We start from the raw sequence: 15,798 nt of genomic DNA on the forward strand, positions 1-15,798 counted from the left end.
TCAGAAGATACTTAAAAATCACACGAGTTTGTATACTAAGTTAGACTTTTCAATAGATTAGTAGATATATAATTGTCATTTTAAATTCAACATAGAAGGCAGCCTCATATAGAAATTGTAAAAAATATTGCCAGAATAGTTTGTATGATAAATTAAAAAAAGGCTTTATTTGTCATGTAACTTGATGTGTAACTTTTTTTAAGTTATTATCTATAGTAATACTTAAAGACGAAAGTTTTTTTATGGTATAGGTTGGCGGACGAGCATATGGGCCACCTGATGGAAAGTGGTCACCATCATCAATAGACATTGACGCAGTAAGAAATAGTAACTATTCCTTACATCGTCAATGTGCCACCAACCTCGGGAACTAAGATGATATGTCCCTTGTGCCTGTAGTTACAATGGCTCAATCACCCTTCAAACCGGAACACAACAATACTGCGTACTGTTGTTTAGCGGCAGAATATCTGATGAGTGGGTGGTACCTACCCAGGCGGGATTGCACAAAGCCCTACCACCAAGTAATTTATTTATGGTTTAAGTGTAAAGAAGTAACTCTGTTACTCTTTTACACTTAAACTTCCGAACCGATTCGGATGAAATTTAGTATGGATAGTTCGAGTTCCACGCAAGACATAGATACCATTTATTCGCCTCGATTTGACGTCACGTGCTATATACTTATAGGTAAAATTGTATAAATATAACGCGGGTAAAGCAGGGTCAATTAGTATATAGATATGTAGTCTGTATGATTATTATTTTAATTATATTATTATTATGTAGTCTATATTATCATTGCTGTTCTTCTTTTGACAGATCTTCAATCCATATTTTTTGGCTCACCAGAACTGGGGTAGTTTTGAAGATATCGTTATACAGAATATTTTATTATTTAAATTTTTTCATAGGCACCATAAAGTTTAAATTTGGAATCTATAATCATATTGACCAAAAAGTGTTTACTGACTTTTTATATTCGATTTTGGTAAACAAAAGAGGTTCAAAGTGGGAGTATTTACTCTGTCTGTACATGTATGTACCTAAGTCATGAACACTTTAAACCAATTATGTCAATCTAAGGAGTGGTTAGGCGACCATTATATAATCAGCGTGGCATCAGTGCATACGTGACCTTGGATGAGGATTTGTAGGACGTGGATTGATTGATTGATAAAGAGTAATCTTGTATGATCAATCGGATTATCTGTCTCTTCGAAATAGAGTCATCAATGCTCTTTAATAGACGATAAATTTATCATTGGTGGGTAAGGTCTCCTCGCCCTTTGAATAGGCAGACAGGTGGCAGACTTTCATCTGATCAAATTAAGTTTTCGTTATGATATATTTTATATTTTCCTTATCCTATAAGTACATGGTTAAATTAATAACTGAATTTTAAGCGTTGCTTGTCTAATATTAAACAAAGATTTGAATAAGGTTCACATTTTCTTCTTTCATATATTTGTCTAAAGAGCATTGCAGTTTTAGAATCTTAGATTTGATTATTAAGCAGTACGTTACAGTGCTACTGACTGACCGAGCATTCGCCTGCCATTTAATATAAGATTCAATTTTGAGGATTCATCTATGATCTAGTCATTTACTTTTAAAATTTCGGACGAAACGGTCAGATAGATCTCAGTAATTTTGATGCAATTGTTATTTATATAAAAACTGAAAAATAACACAAAGATATTCATGTCCCAACTTATTTTTAAATTTAATCGTTTTCGAAATGCAATACTCGGATCTTTTTTCTAAATTTTTGTAATGTTACAAATTGTATACTGTTACATAGTGTATGTTATAATTACAGGCTAAAACTCGAATTTGAACTGCAACAATATAAGCGATTGTTTCTGGTAAAGTAACACCCTAAGGTTACATAGATAAAAAGGGGTATACGATCGTGATATCACTCACGTTAAAATTTAATTACACGTGCTCGCTATACAATATTGGCTGTGGTTTATAGTCCTTCGCTCCTTGGGAGTTCGCGTGGAGTTATATAATCTATGATCTACTTCAATAAATGGACGAACTCACGTATAAATCATCATTCAAATTATTTTCTTATTTTTATTTATTTATTTATTTATTTATTTATTTATTTATAAACACTTTATTGCACACAAAAAGCAAAAGATACAGTGTACATAACATTACAAGAACATATAACAAAAAGAGAAGCGTGCAAAGGCGGTCTTATTGCTTAAAGCAATCTCTTACAGACAACCCTTTAGAGTAAGAATTTGTCTGTGGGAAACGGGATGGTGCAAACAAGCAAGTTTTATTCTTAAACAGCTAAAAATTATTTTTTAAATAATGCAAATAATATATAACAAAATACATATATATAAGTTTAATAAATATATATGTATTATATATACCAAATAATTATATAAATAAAATTATATATATAGCAGAAAGTTATACTAAACATATAATAAAAAAATAATAATAATAAAACTTACGTACATAAAATATAATACTTAATAAATAAATACTAATAGTATGATAATATAGGAAATAGTATTTACGCAGATTGAATAGATAAATAATACTTATGTAACCTATTTTTAAATATAAAAATTGACTCAGATTGACGAATTTCGGCAGGGAGCGTATTCCATAGCTTTGCAGCTGTCATCGTAAAGGATTCGCTATAGAAGTGGTTATGAGCGACCGGCAGTGACAGTTTGTTGTCAGAGCGTGATCGCAGTTCATGTGGATAGCTGACGTCAGTACCCACAAAACAGAACCGTTCCTTCAAATACGCGGGAAGAAGAGGATTATAGAGGATAGAGTAAAGAAGGGATAACATGTGCAAGTTGCGACGATGTCGAATAGTAAGCCACTTAAGTTGCGCCCGATATTCGGAGACGTGATCAAATTTCCGTAGACCAAAGATGAATTTGATGCAAACGTTCTGTAACCTTTCTAGCTTATTGAGTTGGTCCTCAGTAATGTTTGCGTAACAACAATCTGCGTAGTCCAAAATAGGAAGTAGAAGAGTTTGACATAACGTGATTTTAGTCTTAATGGGCAGAAAGTGTTTCCAACGTTTTAACAAATGAAATGTGGCGAAAACTTTTCTACTGACTTCAGCAACTTGCACAGTCCAGGATAATGTATTATCGATAAGAAGACCAAGGTTTTTAACGGAACTGCTAAGTGACAGAGGCGTATTGTTAAAGATGATCGCAGGTAGGTTGGCGTAATCAACTTTAGTAAGTAGTTTGGAGCTGCCAATAATAATGACCTGCGATTTATCTGGATTTACAAGAAGCCCGCACATCTTGCTCCAAGTACAAATTTTATGTAATTCCTGGTTCAGTCTCTCAATAGCCCCTCCGATACCTGTTAAGGGAGCAGAAACGTAGACCTGCAAGTCGTCAGCATAAAGATGAAAGGAAGACGAGAGGAGATGGGATACAGTATTAATAAAAATTGAAAATAAAAGTGGAGAGAGGACACTGCCTTGAGGAACACCAGATGAGAGAGATTGGAGGCTGGATAATTTATTATTAATCCGTACATATTGCTGACGACCAAACAGGTAGCTACGAAACCACTCACATGCATCGGAAGACATATTAATCGACCGAAGCACTGCCAGCAGGAGATCTAAATCAACCGTATTGAACGCATTACTGAAGTCCAATAATGCCAGGATACTAACATGTCTGTTGTCCATGTTAAAACGTATATCGTCGCATACTTTAAGTAGGGCAGTAGTAGTACTATGACCTCTCCGAAATCCTGATTGGAAATCAGAGAGTACATAGTACTCTGCTAGATACTTTGTTAATTGAAGATGGACAATACGTTCTAACACTTTAGACAGAAATGGAAGAATAGATATTAAACGAAAGTGAGAGAAAGATATGGGATTTTTGTTTTTGGGAATTGGAAGGATATAAGCTAAACGCCAAGTGGAAGGGAATTCGTTATGGTCAAGGGAGAAATTGAAAATGTGAAATAATATAGGAAGAACATAATCTAACACAGCAAGTATCATTCTACGGTTGATTCCATCACATCCCGTGGCATCGGATCTTATTGCAAGGATGTTGGCCTTAACGTCACTAGCAGTAATTGGGGAAAAGTGAAAAGAGGGTCTGTTAGGAATAGGCAAGGATCTAAAATGATTCAAAGTACTAATTAAATCACTGTTGTTCATTAGGACAGTACTAGCAAAAAATCCGTTCAGAGCATTGAGATCAACAGTATGAGGGATCCTGGTTGCTTGTCGTCCAATACCTAGAGATTGTAGGAATTACCAGGTCTGAGAAGAATTGCTGTTCTCAATCTTATCTTGTATATATTTACGTTTTTAGTGTAGTTTGTTATATTCTTTGTTTTGATTTCAAGAGTCAATGACCACACTTAATAGTGTATATATGTCACCGTAAGATTACAAAATTCGTTAGATTGCAACTGTGAAATATAATTCCAATTTAACGTATTATTTTTCGCTTTATTGTAAACTGTCAACTAACTCACTTACTCAATTCACTCAACCACTCCTGATTCACGATATACTAAGATGTTTTAAGCTAGCAATTAAAAAAACAAACACTTAGAAATAAACAGCTTCAGATCTTCAATTTTTTGTAATTAGTTCTGTTAGGTCTTAAACTATTTATTATTCTAGCTAAAACTGTTTTTCTTACTGGTTTTACGCGCGCAAGGGATATAATCTAAAAGGTAGCTAAGTTCGTCTCCGGAATTCAAACTATTTCCACTGCTTTAAGCGTGACAGAGTTACTTTTGCATTTGTAATATTTTATTAAACTGGTAACACCTGAAATAATCGCATTCAATCATAGTATATATTATGACTTATCATATGAGACATTTTAATTATACTAACAACACTTGATATCCATTTTCACAATCACCAGTAGAGATGAGTATGAGTGATAGATTTTCGATTGAGATGCTTGAAAATAAAAAAGGCTCATTGATAACATTACTGGGGAGACATGTTTCTCAATACATTGGTAGGAGTTATAATAACTCTTACCAACATACTATATAATTTTTAATTTGACATGACGAATCACTTTTTTTTATTTATATGTAACGCTTTTTCAACGCGGAATATAGCACGAGGGTGTTCGAATTTCGGAAGTAAAGGATTAATCATTTGAGCGTTGGAGTGTTACATAACAGTGATTGATGGAACATTTACATGAAATAGTTTTGAGACGAATTTCGACGTGAGGAAAATTTGGGGCGGGAAGTCAAAGCAAGTTATCTTAACTCTTATCGATAAAGTCTAAATGTCGCTTTGAGTGAGGCTTCGCCTGTATATATGAATTAATTTTGATATAACGTTATTTTTAGTTTTAATATAATATATTTAATATAAGTATCGAAATATGTTATACCAGATCTACAAATATTTTTTTACTAAATATCCTAAAATTAGTTTTATAAAGCTTAAGTAAAAAAACAATTCGGGTCCAGTATTAAAAATTACGAATTATTGAATCAAATACAATGAGTACAAAAAAAGCGTTTAAGAAGAAAGGTTAGCAAAAACAAAAGTCTTAACGAGTTACGGTTTCATTTTTCGTTTATAAAAAACATCAACTACAGATTATAATAATTACAGTACAGACAATTTAAATAAAAAAAATCAGATAACTTACTAGGTTTTGCTTCCTTTGAATATTATAGATTAAATTCTATGTGTGTTGTTTAATAAACATATTTTTCTATACGATACGATACGATACAATACGATAAAAATCGATATGGTCCAGTGGTTAGAATGCGTAGCAAGCACTGATTGAATTTGCATGTGCTTAATTTGTGTTTGTAACTCATTTCGTGCTTGGCGTTGATGGAAAACTTCATAAAGAAGCATTTGTCTAATTTCAATAAAATTCCGCCACAAGTGTATCCAACAACTCACTTTGGAGCATTGTGGTGGAATAAGTACCATACCTTACTTAAAAATGGAGAATGAGCCCTTAGCCCAGAATAGGAAAAAGGTATATTCACGATCACGATGTTTACTTTCACCCCTTGAATACTAATATCTCGTCTTCAAATACTTTATATTGGTTGCAAATTTCAACCCAAGACTTTCAATTGGATCCAAGTTGTCTCCACTGGGCACTCTAGATCGAGATCAATCATTGTCTCAATTGGCTGTGATATTGTCTCACAACTAGATCCAGAGTACACAGACTAGATACATTCGCTTAACATCAATAGCTGTATAGGCAGTATTGCTAGTCTTATGTAATAACAGTTATATTCTATTTAAGGTCAGCGGGACGCGATAAGCCAAGCCTACAGGAAACTTCCGAAGTTTTATGCCAGAGGTAATTTTGTAGCAATTTTTCTTACATTAGTTTCAGTTTTATTATAATGTAATCACTAAGTAAAATACAGTACTAAACAGGTTTTCTTATGGACCGGTTATAGCAACAATTTTAGAAGTAGAACAAGTGCAGGGCTTTTTTGGAAAAGTCTGTCAAAATGGTAAGCCAATTCTTAATAAAGATTGCCTGTAATTATGGGTATTTTACGCAATTTATTTTAAAAGTTGGTAATAAATATCAAACGAATATGGAGAGCTATTTAAGTATGATGATAAAAAAGCGTGGAATTAATACTTATTGACTTCCGTAGTATTTAACTAACATGACTGTATTTTTTTAAATGTTGAAAAAGAGTAACCCTGCTTTTCTTGCCGATTCTTCTCGATAGAATCTACTTTCCGAACCGGTGGTAGGTACACTTAACTGTTAAATGACGATTCAAAATGCTTGTAAAAGCCTACTTGAATAAAGTTTATTTTGATTTTGACTTATTTTAATCTCTAAATAACTAAAAAGCGCAAATATAAAATCAGTGTAAAAAACAATTAAATAGCGTACAAGGCGGCCGTAATTCGGCATTTCGAAATAAGTTTATCAATTTCAAATTTATTTCTAAGATTTGATTACAATAAAAGCTTATCGAAAATATATTTGTTGTGGTGCAACGTCCGACAAAGTAATTATTTTTTCTTTTTCGAAAAATAAAATATATATTTCCATAATAAATAATTATTTATCGCATTTTGTAAAGTTGAGCAATCGATTAAAATCTGTATAATACAGTTTAATAGATTTCCGATTAAAGATTGTTCAGCGGTTCGTTAGGGCAATATTTTTTTCTCTGGCCACCCCCTTGACCGCGGGTAAGACACGCGAGGGTTCGTTGAACTGTCGTCGACGGTGAAGTGACTGCGTTTGGTTTTACTAGAGCAACACACACACAAACACACCTGTATTATTATGATTGTTTAAAATACATGAGGTGGTTTAAAATTTTTCCAACTTTGTATTAATAATTTAACAATCATTGGCATTGTTTGTAATAAATATATTTGTGATTAAATATATTGACTGTCTTTTAATAGTTTGGTTTGTTAGTACGCGTTCAAATGGAAAAGCTCTTCCTTCATATTTCATATAAGTACTATTTTTAACTTATAAACATTTTTAAAATGTCAATGATGTTTTCCACACAGTCCCTGTACGGCCTCTGAGGGTCTAGAACCTGGGTCTATTTTCCCGACAAATTTTACGCACCGCATTATCTATTTAGAATTGAATGAGGCTTAATATTGACAGATGGTGGAAGAAATTTTACTTAAATGACAATATTCCACAGTTTATTTTTAAAATGGCCTCTTAAAAAATTTGCAGCACATTTCAAAAAAATATTGATAAATAAAGCACATTACTTAATGCAAGTTAATTTTATAATCAAATAATAGTATAATCAATTCAATTGATTACCACTTGGTAAACAATTTTCAAATTAAAAAAAAACTACAGTACGTAACTATATATATTAGAATAATAAACAAAAATTAAATTTTTACGTTACTGTGGCTGCAGCTTTACTTTTTAAATCGTGTATTGAGCTTTTGAAGTTGAGCAATTTATGTTATAATAATTACCTTAAAACATTGTATGGATTTTTGTAAGAAAGGTTCCTTATATTTCGTATATATAATAATAATATTTCGTAATCTCAATTATGAAGTATTATGTCAAGAACGTATAATTATCTGTAGTAGCGTTTATTTGTATGGAAACTAGGACATGGAATACACCTGGACAAATGAAGTACCACAGTTATTTATAATTTATATGAATGTTCCACTTGGTTTGTTTCGTGGGAGCTGTTGTTTAACGTTTGTTACTATCGAAGTGTAATAAAAGCAAGTCAGTGACCTATTGCTAGGTTAAAGTCTCTTCTCTTCGAGATTTACTTGTGGGTAGGACTATGTGCAATCTCGTCTGGGTAGCACTCACACATTAGATACTACCGACAAACAGCGGTACTCAATATTTTTGTGTTCTGGTTTGATAGGTGAGTCAGTGTAACTACAGGCACAAAACCATAGCATCTTAGTTTCCAATGTTGGTGGCGCATTGACGATGTAAGGAATAGTTAATATTTCTTACAGCGTCATTGTCTATGGGTGATGATGACCACTTACCATCAGGTGGCTCATATGTTCGTCCGCCAACCTATTCCATAAAAAAAAACTACAGGCACAAAGGACATAACATTTAATTTAAAATCAATTTCTCAAGGTTGGTTGCGCATTGGCGATGTAAGGAATGATTTCTTTCACCAATGTCTATTGGTAGTGTTCACCATATGCCATCAGTATGATGCCCTACGTATTTCATTGTATATAAATCATAAAAAAAGTTCGAGAGGAGAATTGGAGTGTATTCCACCAAGGTCGGTTGAAATTTCGTCACTGGCATTGGCATTGCGACACATGTAGATTTTCTCACAATGTTATCAAACAAATTCAATCATTTTCCAATAATTTTTCAATATAAAAAACTAGCTATGACAAACAATTATCCCCTGTATCAACCACTAAAGGGGGTTGATTTCAATAAAACAATATTGGTATACCTCCATAGCCTCTAGAGAGGCTATGCATACATTTTAAATTCGCCTCTTACTTCAAAACCGGGTCTTTTATATAAACTTTCAAAGACCGTTTAACCCCTTAGGGGTGACGTTTCATAAAATCCGGTCTTAGCAGATGTTTACACTCAAACACACTTGCCAAATTTCATGTTTGTAGGTGTGTTGTTTCTGAGATTTCATGATTAATCAGTGAGTGGTATTTCGCTTGTACAGTCAGAATAAGAAAACCTTCGTCAGTTTTCAAATTGTTTACTTCATCGAGTTTTAAACTCTTAGTACCTTTTGAATCTAAACATCAAATCACTACGACGCAATATGTCATTCTCGATCGGTAAAGCAGATTATCGCTCATACTGTACGAAAATAGATCTTAAGGTGACGAACATTTTCTTACCCCGACTGTACACATGTAAAGATTGTATAAAATTTTAAATAAGAATAGAGATTATTTGTTTATACATATATTTTTTTTAATGAAGTTATCGAACATTATTTGAATCATAACCAAAACAGTTTGTACCACACAAAGCCGCAAGCCGCAAATTCACCATAAGAAATATAATATGAAATTATTAAACCGCCTAAAGCCGCATAACTTCTATCATTTTCATGGCAGTCTACGTTACTTCACGACCGTAACCGCTCGCGACGGTCGCTACGCCGTAGCCGCTACGGTGCACGTGACCGAGTCAAAGTTTTTAATCAGTGTTATACAACCTTCGTTACTTAATCTTTGTAGTTCAATAAATATATTTTTTTATCAGACATGTTGACGCTCTTTTTAGACGTGAACAAAAATATAATGGAATTCGGTGAGTGTTCGCAGTATTTATTTATCGACTTTTATTCTGGCGGTACTTATAATTGAATTATTTTTGAAATTGAATGTATCTACATCTACTTTAGTGATGTACTAATATGTAAATTTCCAATAGTTTGATTTATAGTATCATAATATTTCTTGTGAATAATGTTGTAGTATATAGTATTTACATTACAAAAACAAAAATAAAGGAATATAGTATAGAACACTAAAGTCATTAAAAGATTTGATCGTTAGCTATGTATGAACACAATTTGAATAATTACAATTTAATGTACTTTTTTCAAGTATTGTCTGTAGCGAATACATTTAATATATAATTATTAGTTCCAAAGAACCGGATAAAACTTATTATTTTATAAAAAAAAACATATTGTACCATACCATACCGGTATGTGTATGTTAAATTATTTATTTTTATGTCAAAACGATACGAACGATGTACTTAAAAATATAGGCAGGCTTTTAAAACAATATAACAACTTTGTACACGGATAAAACAATTGTCCAAGAAAAATCTATTCACTCAAATATCTATAATAATAAAATTTACAAGTCTCAAATTTCATAATAAGTCTAGATTCTTGATCTAGAGTGTTAACAAAACATTTGTTTTTAATGTCTAATAGAAAAAAACAATTTACACACACTTGGTGGTAGGGCTTTGTGCAAGCCCGAAAAAACAATTTCTGTTATCCGCTCTCTGCGCTAACTTTCACCAACAGAAATATTATAAATTATTATTGACATGAAAACTACTGTTGGTGACACAAGGCACAGAGCCTTTTTATGAATTGCTAGCGACCCGCCCCGGCTTCGCACAGGTACCAAGCTGATACTAAATTTCTTGGTGGTAGGGCTTTGTGTAAGCCCGTCTGGGTAGGTACCACCCACTCATCATTTATTCTACCACCAAATAACAGTACTCCGTATTGTTGTGTTCCAGTCTGAAGGGTGAGTGAGCCAGTGTAACTACAGGCACAAGGGACATAACATCTTACTTCCCAAGTTTGGTGGCACATAAACGATGTTAGGAATAGTTAATATTTCTTACAGCGTCATTGTTTATGGGTGATGGTGACCACTTACCATCAGGTGGCCCATATGCTCGTCCGCCAACCTATACCATAAAAAAACACACATAAATATACATACACGATTCCAATAACGCTACTTTTTTAGCTTTATTTAATCAAATCAATTTAATTCAAATAAACTTGTATAAGTGTCGTTACCAGGTAATATTGTCTTGTAAACAGATTATTCGTACCCAGTTATTAGTCGATTATTTCGGAGACGGTAACCGGAATCGCTCCACTTTATGTAGTTACTTAAAAGTAACTAATGACTGACCCGGTTCTAGTCTAAGGAGGTTTATTTAAAAACCCTCGAAACATAAATTACCTGTTACTTTTGGAAGTTTCTTTTTATTTTTCATTAGTAATCTCTACGCAAAAATATTAGTATCTTTTTAACCCAAGTCTAGTCCTAAATGAAATCTACGTACTTCATTCACTCCTCTCCCTTTGACGAATAAGATGGTTTGGAGCTGATTCCATCCATAGTGACAGATTTTGGATGCGATTTAGCCATCTCGGCTCGAGATTTTTTATAATTTTCTCGTATATTTGTACTACTTTTCAGCCGCGATCATGGCGGCGTGTAAGGTATGTAGTAGGTATCTTTTCGTTTGCAACCAAGTAAGCATAAGGTTTGATTGACAATAACAGTATTAAGATACATTCATGCATTATTAATATAATCAAATAAATACAACTTTCTACTTTTGATTCGTGATTTTGAATCGTTTTGTACAATAAATTGATTTAGTTATTTTATAACATAATAAATCATTTTCTTTTGTTTCTTCGTTTTAACGCCTGCGAAAATCTATAAAATTACAAAATAAACATAATACGAAGAAAGCATTATTCTCAAATCGTAAATTATAAATTCGACGTCGAACGTTTATCGTGAAACAGAATATTGGTTCCACGGACATGCGACATTTATACACAATGCTATAATTACAATTATAACGAATGCAACCTTAATGTATCAATTTACTGAATGTTTTAAAATGAAAAAAAAAATAAAAAATCAATTTTACGTCGCTCTTTAAAATTGCAGTCTAAGCGATGTTGCCAGAATTGAAAATAATTATTATTTTTGTAAAATTAAAGTTAAAAATTCCCTCAGATTATCCAAATTGTGTATTATATATTTTTATATATATCATATATTTTTTGAATGATGAAATTACCTTAGTGGTAATTTTCCTTGGTAAATCTTCAAATATTAAACTTTAAAATTATTTAGACGCTAATCCCGTCAGCTGATGTTGTCTGCCACGTATTTTAATACGTGGCAAAAAAAAATCTGGTAAAATCTGGTATAGTATTAAATAGTCATATTACGAATTTATGAATAATATTATGAATCACAATCTCTGTACAGCTTAAATTCGGTCTATTATTTATTTCACTAAGTAAATACAAATGTAACAAGATACCACGATATAAATTTTATTTTAAAGAAAAGCATGGAATTAGAGACACATCGTATTATTTAATTCAAATACAGAGCACGTAAAGATTCTTTATTTAATATTGAAGCATTACCAGTGGCAGATTTACCAATAGGCTAAGTAGGCTGGAGCCTAGGGCGGCAAATTTAGTGGGGCGGCAAATTTAGCCCAAATTTGTAATTATTTAACTGAAAAAAAAACTTATAATTATATGTATACACATTACGTCCGTAATCCGTATACTGATCATACTTTATAAACATACTAATAACGGGAGAAAACCGATGTAATGAGGATGATAGAACGCAAATTATAAATGTTGCAAAAAAAGTAGGGGTGGCAAAAAGCCTACTAGCGGCATATTTGCAAATCCGCCACTGAGCATTACACTTATTGATATTTAAAATTAGAAAATACCGTAAGTGACATTAAAATATCTCTGGTTTCATGAACCATCCGATACACGCGTACAAATAATAATTCAAGTTATTTTCTCTCAATCCAACCACGTGATCCGTACATGTCTGTTTTTATTAAAGTCATATAGTATCGTGTATTGATCTTGTACGCTATAAAGTTGGCGAAAAATAAATCAAAGAATCTGATTCGATTCGAGCCCAATCCCGAATACAGCGGCTCAAGCATTTTTATTGATTAGTATTTGTTATGACAATACTATACCGAGACACGCGATACTCGCTAACAATTTTTACTTAAAACGCGAGCAAGGGGATCGCTGTAGACGACATTAGGAAGAAGAATCGTCATTTAAATAATTTACATACCCTCGTCTATTAATCATTGTATTATTGTGTATGATTGTCGTTTGTTGGTCGCGTTTAAAAGAATTCTAATTTTAAAAAGCATTCTAATTTTAAAATAGTTTGTTCTTTTTTTTTAAAAGCGAGGCAAGATTTTACAGTGCATGGAACTTAATCTAAGCTAAGCTGGATATTGTAAGCTCAAGCCACTGATTTTTAGATGATCAATTTAAGTAAAAAATACGTTTCATTCAAGGCTCGATGGAAAATATCGTTAGGAAACCTGTATCTTTCGCATGAAATTCTACTTCATATACATATGTAGGTATGACCAAATTGCATTGACATAGGAGAAGGCAAAAGAATTATACATATATAGAGTGTTACTTTTTCGCAAACTATATACGTGAATTAGTGTGAGTACCAATAGAATGTTGTCGTAATTGTTTTAAATTATCTGGTGAAAAATGGAATGTTGCTGAAGTTGGTTTGACACGGAAGTGTAAAAAAACGTCAATAAATATGTAAATATTACATACATTGCTCACACGCGATATTATTTCTAATTAATTTATCAGTATTCATTAATACGAAACGAACTGTTTCACATTCTCATCTGAATGTTGTTGTTTTATGTATTTTGCATTAATTTTGCATAGCTTTTGGGGTTTAGGCGTAACTACAAACACAAGATAGAGAGACCAACATAATATTCCCAAGATTGGTGGTGAATTGGCGAAGTAAGCGGTTTAATATTTCTAACAGCGCTATTATCTATGGGCTAAGTGGCGGTGGTGACCCATTAATATCAGGTGGCCCATTGGCTGGACCAACTTTCTATTCAATTCAGTGCCTTGTCCGTGAAAGGGTAGCAGACACACCGATATACAGAGCTTTTTTAGCATTTATAATATATGTATGGATAAGCTGTTCAAATTTTAAAATTTAGTGTTGTCTTTGATTTTTATTAGATCAAAAATAGCTGTAACTTACTTAAGATCGGTGACCCGTTTGTAATATTTATTATTATATATTGTTAGTAAGCGCTTCACGCTTAAGGTATTGAGCCGTATTGTTTATCAAGAAAAAACACCTCTGATTTAAGAATTAGGTCTCATAACACTAACTCAATTCACAGGAAATATTGCGAATTAAAAACCCTTACTCGGTCGTATAAAAATAAACCATCGCGTAATGTTAACGGAATATTTGCTTAAGACCTTAATCTGACAGCGACTCGCCGAGCGATGTTTGTGTGGGTGAGTTCAACTGTCTATATTTTAAGACGACGGTAACACGCAGGTTCGCATGACACTTTAAATATTTGTTTTGTTCATTTACCATCGCGAACTGCTTCATAGACTTGACAACTATAGTACACTACAACTAGGATGTAGCATCGGCAAAATTCGTAAAACCGATCACATCCAATTAAGTACGCTAATCCAAATTATTAACATTTATTTCTTACTTAAGCAGCCTATTTTTATCAAGGTAAACCATCATTTGTCACTAAAAAATTGTAACCATGTTGTGTAACTTTCTATAGAATTGCAAATTGTTCGAAATTCAAAAATTCCCAACGGTTTCAGTGCATACTTACCATAAGAGACTTATATGTTTCCAATTTACATGATATACAACCGTTAAACTCAATTTTAAAGCAATAAAGTTATTAAGGGTTGACATTGAACCAAGCACCCATTACCCGCACGACACACCCCCGTGACATACTCGGCCACGTACATTTTTTATAATGTTTGCATATACCCTACCTACGGTACCCTTGAAGGTTAGTATGGTATCGAACAGCCGATCACCACTAATACCACAAATTGCTGGGCGCTCGATATCTTGATAATCTTGATCGTGTAATTCGCGGTCAATTTGATTTTGTCAAAATAATAATTTTTGGATACACACATTAGAATTTAAGTTCAGTATACAGAATTTATTAAACAACAACAACAACAACAGCTTGCAAATTTCCCACTGCTGGGCTAAGGCCTCCTCTCCCTTTGAGGAGAAGGTTTGGAACATATTCCACCACGCTGTTGCACAAATAAAGCACATGAATTATTAGTGGTGCTAGCTTGGGTTTGAACCCGCAATCATCGATTAAATGCACGCAGTATGATTAAACAAATATCTTAAATCTTCGATGTTTACCTTTCATGTATGAAGTCGAGGTGTACCTAATCTGCTCCTGCTTTTTCAAGAAAACTTACTGATTTACAAAAGGACGGAATATTCGTAATTTTTAGTTATAATTTTGGACGTTACTTTCATAATGATGGATGCGTTTGAGTAAAATATTGTTGAGGTATTTAAATGCCGCTAAGCTTTAAAGGATCGTCATCTCAATTGAAGGTTTTCTTGTTTTACATGAGGGAGTCTAGTTCTTCCCGAGGAGGCAATGCCTACCGAGAACTAACAACTAACAGCAACTGTGTGGTCGAAAACACGGTAACAATATCTATTACCTTATGTTCTTATAGTTCGACGGATTAATAATTCATCAAGTAGCGAGATTATTACTTTAATCTACTAGCCGTAAAACAGTCATATTAATTTTGAAGGTGTAGATAATTAAATTAAACGTTTAACATTTTTTATTTTAAATAATGAATGTTTTCGCTCGTCAAACTTTTCATACAACCGTACGGATTCTATTTTTGTAATACAAATATAGCCAGGCACTGCCTGTAACG

General features: G+C 32.9%; 1 protein-coding gene across 1 annotated transcript in view; it reads left to right on the forward strand.

Annotated features, from left to right (window-relative positions):
- The window catches only part of LOC124537121 (cyclin-dependent kinase-like 1), a 38,807-nt gene that overhangs the window by 5,880 nt on the left and 17,129 nt on the right, over positions 1–15,798 (forward strand). The window contains exon 2 of the mRNA XM_047113854.1: positions 6,291–6,347. The gene's annotated coding sequence lies outside the window, so the exon portion shown is untranslated. The remainder of the gene's footprint in view (positions 1–6,290; positions 6,348–15,798) is intronic.

Source organism: Vanessa cardui, chromosome 17, assembly GCF_905220365.1.
Source record: "Vanessa cardui chromosome 17, ilVanCard2.1, whole genome shotgun sequence".
NCBI lineage: Eukaryota > Metazoa > Arthropoda > Insecta > Lepidoptera > Nymphalidae > Vanessa > Vanessa cardui.